This window comes from Heterodontus francisci, chromosome 10 (genome assembly GCF_036365525.1).
Source record: "Heterodontus francisci isolate sHetFra1 chromosome 10, sHetFra1.hap1, whole genome shotgun sequence".
NCBI lineage: Eukaryota > Metazoa > Chordata > Chondrichthyes > Heterodontiformes > Heterodontidae > Heterodontus > Heterodontus francisci.
The window spans coordinates 8,796,555-8,807,091 of NC_090380.1; the positions used below are offsets into that span (position 1 = coordinate 8,796,555).

The window sequence follows — 10,537 nt, forward strand, 5'->3', positions numbered from 1 at the left end:
GGCGTTCCACGCCCCTACTACTCTCTGAGTAAAGAAACTACCTCTCACATCTGTCCTATATCTATCACCCCTCAACTTAAAGCTATGTCCCCTCGTGTTTGCCATCACCATCCGAGGAAAAAGACTCTCACTATCCACCCTATCTAACGCTCTGATTATCTTATATGTCTCTATTAAGTCACCTCTTCTCCTCCTTCTCTCTAACGAAAACAACCTCAAGTCCCTCAGCCTTTCCTCGTGAGACCTTCCCTCCATACCAGGCAACATCCTAGTAAATCTCCTCTGCACCCTTTCCATAGCTTCCACATCCTTCCTATAATGCGGTGACCAGAACTGCACGCAATACTCCAGGTGCGGTCTCACCAGAGTTTTGTACAGCTGCAGCATGACCTCGTGGCTCCGAAACTCGATCCCCCTACTAATAAAAGCTAACACACCATATGCCTTCTTAACAGCCCTATTAACCTGGGTAGCAACCTTCAGGGATTTATGCACCTGGACACCAAGATCTCTCTGCTCATCTACACTACCAAGAATCTTCCCATTAGCCCAGTACTCTGCTTTCCTGTTACTCCTTCCAAAGTGAATCACCTCACACTTTTCCGCATTAAACTCCATTTGCCATCTCTCAGCCCAGCTCTGCAGCCTATCTATGTCCCTCTGTACCCTACAACATCCTTCGGCACTATCCACAACTCCACCGACCTTAGTATCATCCGCAAATTTACTAACCCACCCTTCTACACCCTCTTCCAGGTCATTTATAAAAATGACAAACAGCAGTGGCCCCAAAACAGATCCTTGCAGTACACCACTAGTAACTAAACTCCAGGATGAACATTTGCCATCAACCACCACCCTCTGTCTTCTTTCAGCTAGCCAATTTCTGATCCAAAGCTCTAAATCACCTTCAACCCCATACTTCCGTATTTTCTGCAATAGCCTACCATGGGGAACCTTATCAAACGCCTTACTGAAATTCATATACACCACATCCACTGCTTTACCCTCATCCACCTGTTTGGTCACCTTCTCGAAAAACTCTATAAGGTTTGTGAGGCACGACCTACCCGTCACAAAACCGTGCTGACTATCGCTAATGAACTTATTCTTTTCACAATGATTATAAATCCTGTCTCTTTTCACCTTTTCCAACATTTTACCCACAACCGAAGTAAGGCTCACAGGTCTATAATTACCAGGGCTGTCTCTACTCCCCTTCTTGAACAAGGGGACAACATTTGCTATCCTCCAGTCTTCCGGCACTATTACTGTCGACAATGACGACATAAAGATCAAGGACAAAGGCTCTGCAATCTCCTCCCTAGCTTCCCAGAGAATCCTAGGATAAATCCCATCTGGCCCAGGGGACTTATCTATTTTCACACTTTCCAAAATTGATAACACCTCCTCCTTGTGAACCTCAATCCCATCTAGCCGAGTAGCCTGAATCTCAGTATTCTCCTCGACAACATTTTCTTTCTCTACTGTAAATACTGACGCAAAATATTCATTTAACACTTCCCCTATCTCCTCTGATTCCACACACAACTTCCCACTACTATCCTTGATTGGCCCTAATCTAACTCTAGTCATTCTTTTATTCCTGATATACCTATAGAAAGCCTTAGGGTTTTCCCTGATCCTATCCGCCAATGACTTCTCGTGTCCTCTCCTTGCTCTTCTTAGCTCTCCCTTTAGATCCTTCCTGGCTAGCTTGTAACTCTCAAGCGCCCTAACTGAGCCTTCACATCTCATCCTAACATAAGCCTTCTTCTTCCTCTTGACAAGCGCTTCAACTTCTTTAGTAAACCACGGCTCCCTCGCTCGACAACTTCCTCCCTGCCTGACAGGTACATACTTATCAAGGACACGCAGTAGCTGCTCCTTGAATAAGCTCCACATTTCGATTGTTCCCATCCCCTGCAGTTTCCTTCCCCATCCTACGCATCCTAAATCTTGCCTAATCGCATGGCTGTAACAAATTCTAGAGCCTCAGGCCAGGGAGTGCGTAACACCATTTGGGTGGTGGTGAAGGACAATGAAGGGGGTGCACCTGTTGACCGTACCTTCTTCATTTAGAAAATGCTTATTGATTGCTGTGGATTCCAAGCAGCAGATATATCCCAGCAATGGATATTTCGATGTGACGTTCGAGAATGTGGCGGGATGCATCAGGTTCCTGAAGGTGTTCAAGGAGAGGGAAACCAGGTGCCACTGTCAATCCCTACAGTAGAGCCACTCTTCACGCTGCCATCGCAACACGACCGGGTGGTGACAATCCAACTCCACAATGCCCATGTTCCGGTCTTGGATGTACTTACCTTCCTTGCCAGGTAAGTTGAGCTGGCCGGCAGCAGCACTGATGTAAAGGACCCGTTTGGGATTTAGACCAGCAAGTGGCAGGTCAAGGTGACCTTGAAGGTCGATGCCAATGGAACCGTCATCCACCGTCCCTCCAGCTTCACTATCGGGGAAAGTCGATTCCTCTTGGGCCAGGTGGGGCAGTCCAGAGTTTGTCGCACCTGTGGTAAATCTGGTCATCTGGCGGCCAACTGCAGCACAGTTGTCCACAAAAACTACAAGAATGAAGGCCATCAGTCCAAGGACTTTAAGTGCTGCAACCTGTGTGGTGAGGCAGGCCACCTCTACAAGACCTGCCCCAAACGCTACCTCAGTTATATACAGGCGGCAATGTCAAACGAAGAGGAGTCAGCAGATGGACAAACTAGTCAGTGGCAAGTGTAAAAAGGAAAACCACAAAGAAGAAGAATCCAAAAAAGGAACAGGTCACCAGCCAAACCAGTGGCAAGAGGAGGCTACCGTCTGAGACAGACTACGGCAGCTCCTCCTCATTGAACGATGAAGGGCTGGAAAGAAATGGCAGAACTCAAAGGAACTGCAAAACAAAGACTCTCCCCCCCTACCCCGTTCCAGGGCACTGGAAGCTTTGACGGGCCCAGCGTGCCCCATCCCAAATCGCTGAACCCAGTGAGATGCCCAGCGCACCCCAGCTCCGGGAGAGTGAGATCAGCGAAGCATCTGGTGCACTCCAGTTCCGGGAAGCTGGGAATAGTGATGTCTTCGAGGAGCGACAGAGGGGAAATACACCACCAGTAGAGGACAACCCAAGCCGTGCTGCCTTCAAGACTCTCCCTATGTCACCCCAGTGGAACAATACCCCCATGAGTAACCAGGAGGGGCTTCTGAGCCCAACGAATGTGAAACAACCTGTGTACACTATGGATATGGAGGAACATACCCAAGGACTGGGACGAGCAGAGGCATTTGGTGTGTAAGCAATACACAACTATAAAATGGGTATAAAGATTGCTTCGATTAACGTGCATAGCGTTAAATCCACTCCGCGATGTGTTTCGACCTTGGACTACCATGCCAATGTCAAAGCCGATCTGCTGTTTCTGCATGAGTGTGGAATTCCGCACCTCAGCACCTCCAGGCAATGGCTGCGATGGTGGTCGCGCGGGCCATCGATGTGGTGAGGGGATATGATTCCCGTTCCTCCGACCTAGGTATTCTGCTGTGGGGAGGCAACTTCACCATCTCCAAAGTTAAGGAGGTGGTGAGCGGTCACCTCCTCGTAGCAAATGTTATGTACAACAATGCTCCACTCCGGTTAATCAATGTGTACGCCCCGGTTCAATGCAGCTAGCGGACGACCAGCAGCTCTCACTGTTGCTGGTGACATCCAGGCCGGTCATTCTTGGCGGAGACTTCAACTGCATCATTAACGCAGCTGGACGATACAACAGCGACGACAGAAAACTGGGCGCTACGTCCAGATTCCTAATGGAAATAGTGAAAGATGCCAAGCTGCACGACGTCCTGAACAAACCTGCAGGCGGAGCGCAGCGTAGATACACCTGGTCAAGATCGGACAGGGCTGCCCATTCCAGGATTGACTTCCTGTTTGTGTCCCGTGCGGTCAGAGCCCCTGATGTCAAGTGTTCCTCTCTGACCACTGCCTATTACTGGCCGACTGCCACTTACATGACGACCAGTGGGTTGGCAGGGGGCAATGTAAGCTGAATGTTACACTGCTAACCCCAGAGAACATTGAGGAACTCAAAAGGGATTACAAAGGTTGGAGAACCGTGTAACGCCTCTTTGAGTCTCCGGTGCACTGGTAGGAAGTGATCAAGGCAATGATCAGAAGGTTATTTATCTTCAAATGTTTTCAGCGTGTGAGAGAAACTCAGAGGGAAATGTCCGGACTCCAGAAAAGGTTGCAAAATTTGTTCCGGTTAAAGTCGATGGAGGTCGAGGTCAAACAGGATCTCCGAGACGTGAAGAGCCAGCAGCCCTTGGTGTTTGCCATGGAGGCTTCCAAGATCATCTTTTGGTCCAGAGTCCACTCCATTGAGTAGAATGAGCTTTGCTTGCGTTTCTCTTCCAAAAGGTAAGTGAGTGAGCTCCGTGTTCAGCAGCCTGAAGGAAGAGGATGGTGCGGTAATGTCTTTGCATTCTGACATACCAAGGAAGAGCAAATTCTTTTATGCTGGACAATACAGCCTCCCAGTCCTTCCTATCATCTAATAGAGGTCTTTGATGACAGCACGTGGGAGAGTCTGCTCAAATCGCTAACCCTGGACGAGCTGAAAAAAGCCGTCAGGTCCTTCACGGGTGAAGCTTACATGTTTTATGTAAAATAATTAAAATATTATTTGTTCAAATCATTAGGCTTCATTGTCTGAACTCTCTGTGTCTTTATAACTTAACTGTGAGCTTCCGACCTCCCCCTTAGGGTGATGCCAATGTGGCCACAGATCTCATTAACATGCCACTGTGATGTGAGCCCTCATTAACATATCATCCACTCTGTTCACTAACGGCATTGCTGACACTCGCAAGGGACCACAGGTGGTAACGGCAGAGTATTTTTTTAGTATAAATGTGTGGTTGATGGTTGGCACAGACTTGGTGGGCTGAAGGGCCTGTTTCAGTGCTGTATCTCTAAAATAAAAAAGAAAAGTGTGAGCAAACAGACCCATCACACAACAGTGGCCATCACTATAATGACCCAGTGACCACACACCCCCAAACCCATACCTAGCACCCCAGAGACTCCAGACCCCTTACAAAGCCCCTGGGACACCTGAATCTCTTACAGAGACCCTGACACTATCATAAGACCCATTTTGCAACTTTGACAGGGCACAACCTAATTGGAGGGATTCAAATATGGACATCTGGAATAACAAACAAGGATTTGTGAGATGACAATACTTGCAAGGACTTAAGAGAGGTTGGAAATTGGATGATTCCATGGATAGAGGGGTTAAGGGTTGTTTTATTGAGGAGAGGTGTGGTGACAGCAGATTTTAAGGGAGAGACTGACAGAAGCTGAGGAGAGAGAACTGTTATCAGCTGACATGAGGACCAGGCAGGGACTCGGTCTCCTCCATCCAAACAGCCACCAAGCTGAGGCACCGGGGCTGTCGACCCCTGTACATTCATAGACTGGAAACACTGGGACCCGGCTCCGGGCTGATTTCAGTTGTTTCATTTATTAATTAATTGAATAATTGACGCAATCGGATATTTCACCGTGTTCTTGACCTGCTCTCTGAACTTGGACTGTGACGCCCCATAAATCAATGTGTTTGTGCAGCTACTTAGAATCTGCAGCATGAATCCGACTTGTCCAAAGACATAGAGAGGATGAGTGTAATCCTCGAGATATGCCCCTGTTATACTACAAATCGAGAAATATATAACATACATCAACCACAGAAGTATGAAGCTGCCGGATATGGTGAAGAGTAAAATCACAGACTTCCTTCTGCTCTCCATCTCTGGGTCACTGCGATTCTCTCCCTTGCTCTGACCCCTCAGTCCCTTACGGACTCGACCGGCCACTAAAATGTGTCTGACTGTCAGAGCGTTGCACAACAGAATTAAAATGAATGGCAGCAATGGGGTTAAAACCGTATCAAACCAGTCAAATGCCATCCATCCAAGCTCTGTGTAATAGCTTGACTTTATATAACAGCCCCATGGTACATTGTTGATTATCTCTCCAGGTTCATATGCAAAATAGAAAGGAATGTTTTGTAAACAGAGCAGAATGCAGGTTGTTGCTAGAATGACAGCTGCAGTTTTCTCGGTGCAATATTTAGTTTTCAGCTTCTGGCAACAAATGGCCACAAATCGATCAAAGGAGAAAGTGACAGTGAACCAGACAGAACAGTCTGCGGCTTCATAACGCAGGGCAGCGATTACGCTACACACAGGGGTGATATTCAGGAAAGATTCTGGGAAATAATAATAACTGATCCGCCACAGTGTGACATCAGTGAAAATGACCAGTAGATCCGCCGTTGCCATGGCCACCAGGTAGCGAGTGGTGCAGGTGGAGAGTCCGCACTTTCCCCGGGACAGGATCACAATCGCCAGTAAATTAACTGTAAGTGAGAGAAGGGAAAAAAAGACTGGAAATTACTGATCAAACATTCTCTGTGCCTGAGCCCAGAGAGTAAGGGCAGGGGTTTAGCAGCACAAATGATTGGGGTGGAATCGGGTCAGCGTTTAAAACTTAAAAATCAGAACCCACCTCCAACCTGCCCACTTAAGCTTTAACAGGGGAGGGACAGGAGGGGAACACGAACTGCTCCCAGGAAGCAGGTCAGCATGTTAAACATTTGAATGAGGTTTCAAGCCTCTGATTTAACCAGCTTTACAGGTTTACCATCGAATGGGCAGGTTTCTCCATCAGACGCTACCCTCCGCAACAAAGATACTCCAAATGACAGTTGCCTCCTCCCTCCCCTGATTGGAATCCCTCCATAATCTGGGATGAATCAAAACCCCGAATCGTGTCGTGGATCAGATATCTCAAGGGTGGAAGCAACCCTGCCCGGGATTTGCACCATCCCAGTGTCCGGGATTTTACTCTCCTGGAATTGGAAGCTCCAAGCGGAATGGGTCCACTCCTTCAGGATAGGAGAACATCCAGGGGTTCGGAAAAAATTCCAGCCAATGTTTCAGTTCAATAAACCTTCGTCAGAACTGAAATTTATTTGAGATTAAATGTTTTGAAGCCATGATAGAGTCAGAGAAATGTTGTTTAGGGGAATAAAGATCAAAGTGGAGGGCAGGAGTGATTCAATGACAAATGGTCTGATGGTGCAAACTGAATGGGATACTTAAAGACAAAGAAGATGGGTCCACAGGAAGAGTACATGGTTACAGCAGATAAACAGAGGGGGAGGAATGCTTGAAAAATATGGCCGACAGGAGAAGGCCTCTGCAGCCCAGGAAAGTAACAGAGAGATGAGCAGATCCTAGGAATGAAGACCAGCCAGTCAGCCGTGGACAGATAGGGGGCCCTCACCTCAAGCATCAACCCGCACCTCATTCCCCTTTCTCTGGTGTAGCCACCATTCGTTACAGGCGCAGAGCATTCAGAAAAATAGGAGTGGTTATGATCTGAAGCTTTTAATCTCCATGTTGAGTCTGGCATCCTGTACAAGAGTCCAATCAAAAACTACAGCGCTCTTCCGCGTTGAGCTTAAAAGTGGAACAGTGCAGGAGGCCGAGGATAGAGAGGACGGAGCGGGATGTGGAACTAAAGGAACAAGTGACCAGCGGTTCAGACTCCTGTTTGGTGAAAGAAGACAGAGGGTGGTGGTTGATGGCAAATGTTCATCCTGGAGTTTAGTTACTAGTGGTGTACCGCAAGGATCTGTTTTGGGGCCACTGCTGTTTGTCATTTTTATAAATGACCTGGAAGAGGGTGTAGAAGGGTGGGTTAGTAAATTTGCAGATGACACTAAGGTCGGTGGAGTTGTGGATAGTGCCGAAGGATGTTGTAGGGTACAGAGGGACATAGATAGGCTGCAGAGCTGGGCTGAGAGATGGCAAATGGAGTTTAATGCGGAAAAGTGTGAGGTGATTCACTTTGGAAGGAGTAACAGGAAAGCAGAGTACTGGGCAAATGGGAAGATTCTTGGTAGTGTAGATGAACAGAGAGATCTTGGTGTCCAGGTACATAAATCCCTGAAGGTTGCTACCCAGGTTAATAGGGCTGTTAAGAAGGCATATGGTGTGTTAGCTTTTATTAGTAGGGGGATCGAGTTTAGGAGCCACGAGGTCATGCTGCAGCTGTACAAAACTTTGGTGAGACCGCACCTGGAGTATTGCGTGCAGTTCTGGTCACCGCATTATAGGAAGGATGTGGAAGCTATGGAAAGGGTGCAGAGGAGATTTACTAGGATGTTGCCTGGTATGGAGAGAAGGTCTTACGAGGAAAGGCTGAGGGACTTGAGGTTGTTTTCATTGGAGATAAGGAGGAGGAGAGGTGACTTAATAGAGACATACAAGATAATCAAAGGGTTAGATAGGGTGGATAGTGAGAGTCTTTTTCCTCGGATGGTGATGGCAAACACGAGGGGACATAGCTTTAAGTTGAGGGGTGATAGATATAGGACAGATGTCAGAGGTAGTTTCTTTACTCAGAGAGTAGTAGGGGCGTGGAACGCCCTGCCTGCAACAGTAGTAGACTCACCATTTTTAAGGGCATTTAAGTGGTCATTGGATAGACATATGGATGAAAATGGAATAGTGTCGGTCAGATGGTTTCACAGGTCAGCGCAACATAGAGGGCCGAAGGGCCTGTACTGTGCTGTAATGTTCTAATTCTAATTCTAATTCTAACATAAAGAAAGTGTTCAGCAACGCTAGCGCTCAATCTGCATTTTGTCATTTCCAAGATACAAGAGACTGCACGGTGGGTAGTGAATACAGTAACTACATTGGAAGAAGTACACAAGTGAATCTCTGTTTCACCTGGGTGGCGTGTTTGGGACACTGGACAGTGGGAAGGAAGACTTTGAAAGGGCACCTACTGCACTTGCATGTGGGAAATTGGATGGTGGGGGTGACAGAAGTGTGAACCAGTGTTTTGAAGGGGGTGGGGGATAGGAGAGGATGGGAAGATATGTTTGTGGTTGGGTTTAGTTGGAATTGTGGGAAATGGCAGAAGATAGTGTGTTGCTTGTGGAGGCGGTTGGAGTGGAAGGTGAGAAGAAGGGGAAAGAACAAAGAACAGTACAGCACAGGAACAGGCCATTTGGCCCTCCAAGCCTGCGCCGATCTTGATGCCTGTCTAAACTAAAACCTTCTGCTCTTCCGGGGTCTTTATCCCTCTATTCCCCTCCTATTCATGTATTTGTCAAGATGCCACTTAAACGTCGCTATCGTACCTGCTTCCACCACCTCCCCCGGCAGAATGGAATAGATTCCCAAAGGAAATGGATGGGAGAAAGTTCAGACACGCGATAGTTGGTGGGTTGACAGTAGATATGTGTGGGCAACCAGTCCCCTGAAATGGGGATTGAGAAGTCGAGGAAGAGAAGGGAAGAGTCAGAGGTGGATCGTGTGAAGGTGAGGGAATGGCGAACATTAGAAGCATAGTCGATGTTTTGTTTTCCATTTCAAAAAATAGGTGCAATAAGGAATCTGAGTACTTCAGAGTGAGTGAGGGAGAGAGGGATTCCAGTGGAAATGACAAGCGAATGAAGCCAAACTAGTACATTCCAAATGGGACCCTCTAAATATATCCAAAGAACAAAGAAAATTACAGCACAGGAATAGGCCCTTCGGCCCTCCAAGCCTACGCCGATCCAAATCCTCTATCTAAACCTGTCGTCTATTTTCTAAGGGTCTGTATCTCTTTGCTTCCTGCCCATTCATGTATCTGTCTAGATACATCTTAAAAGACGCCATCGTGCCCGCGTCTACCACCTCCGCTGGCAACGCGTTCCAGGCACCCACCACCCTCTGCGTAAAGAACTTTCCACGCATATCCCCCCTAAACTTTTCCCCTTTCACTTTGAACTCGTGACCCCTAGTAAGTGAATCCCCCACTCTGGGAAAAAGCTTCTTGCTATCCACCCTGTCTATACCTCTCATGATTTTGTACACCTCAATTTGGTCCCCCCTCAACCTCCGTCTTTCTAATGAAAATAATCCTAATCTGCTCAACCTTTCTTCATAGCTAGCGCCCCCCATACCAGGCAACATCCTGGTGAACCTCCTCTGCACCCTCTCCAAAGCATCTACATCCTTTTGGTAATGTGGCGACCAGAACTGCAGGCAGTATTCTAAATGTGGCCGAACCAAAGTCTTATACAACTGTAACATGACCTGCCAACCCTTGTACTCAATACCCCGTCCGATGAAGGAAAGCATGCCGTATGCCTTCTTGACCACTCTATTGACCTGCGCTGCCACCTTCAGGGAACAATGGACCTGAACACCCAAATCTCTCTGTACATCAATTTTCCCCAGGACTTTTCCATTTACTGTATAATTCACTCTTGAATTGGATCTTCCAAAATGCATCACCTTGCATTTGCCCTGATTGAACTCCATCTGCCATTTCTCTGCCCAACTCTCCAATCTATTTAAATTCTGCTGTATTCTCTGCCAGTCCCCTTCAGTATCTGCTACTCCACCAATCTTAGTGTCGTCTGCAAACTTACTAATCAGACCACCTATACTTTCCTCCAAATCA

At 47.4% G+C, this 10,537-nt stretch overlaps 1 pseudogene; it reads right to left on the reverse strand.

The window, feature by feature from the left end:
- Window positions 1-5,523: 5,523 nt before the first annotated feature.
- On the reverse strand, window positions 5,524-10,149 carry LOC137374752 (probable G-protein coupled receptor 139; annotated as a pseudogene).
- Between the last annotated feature and the right edge of the window lie 388 nt (window positions 10,150-10,537).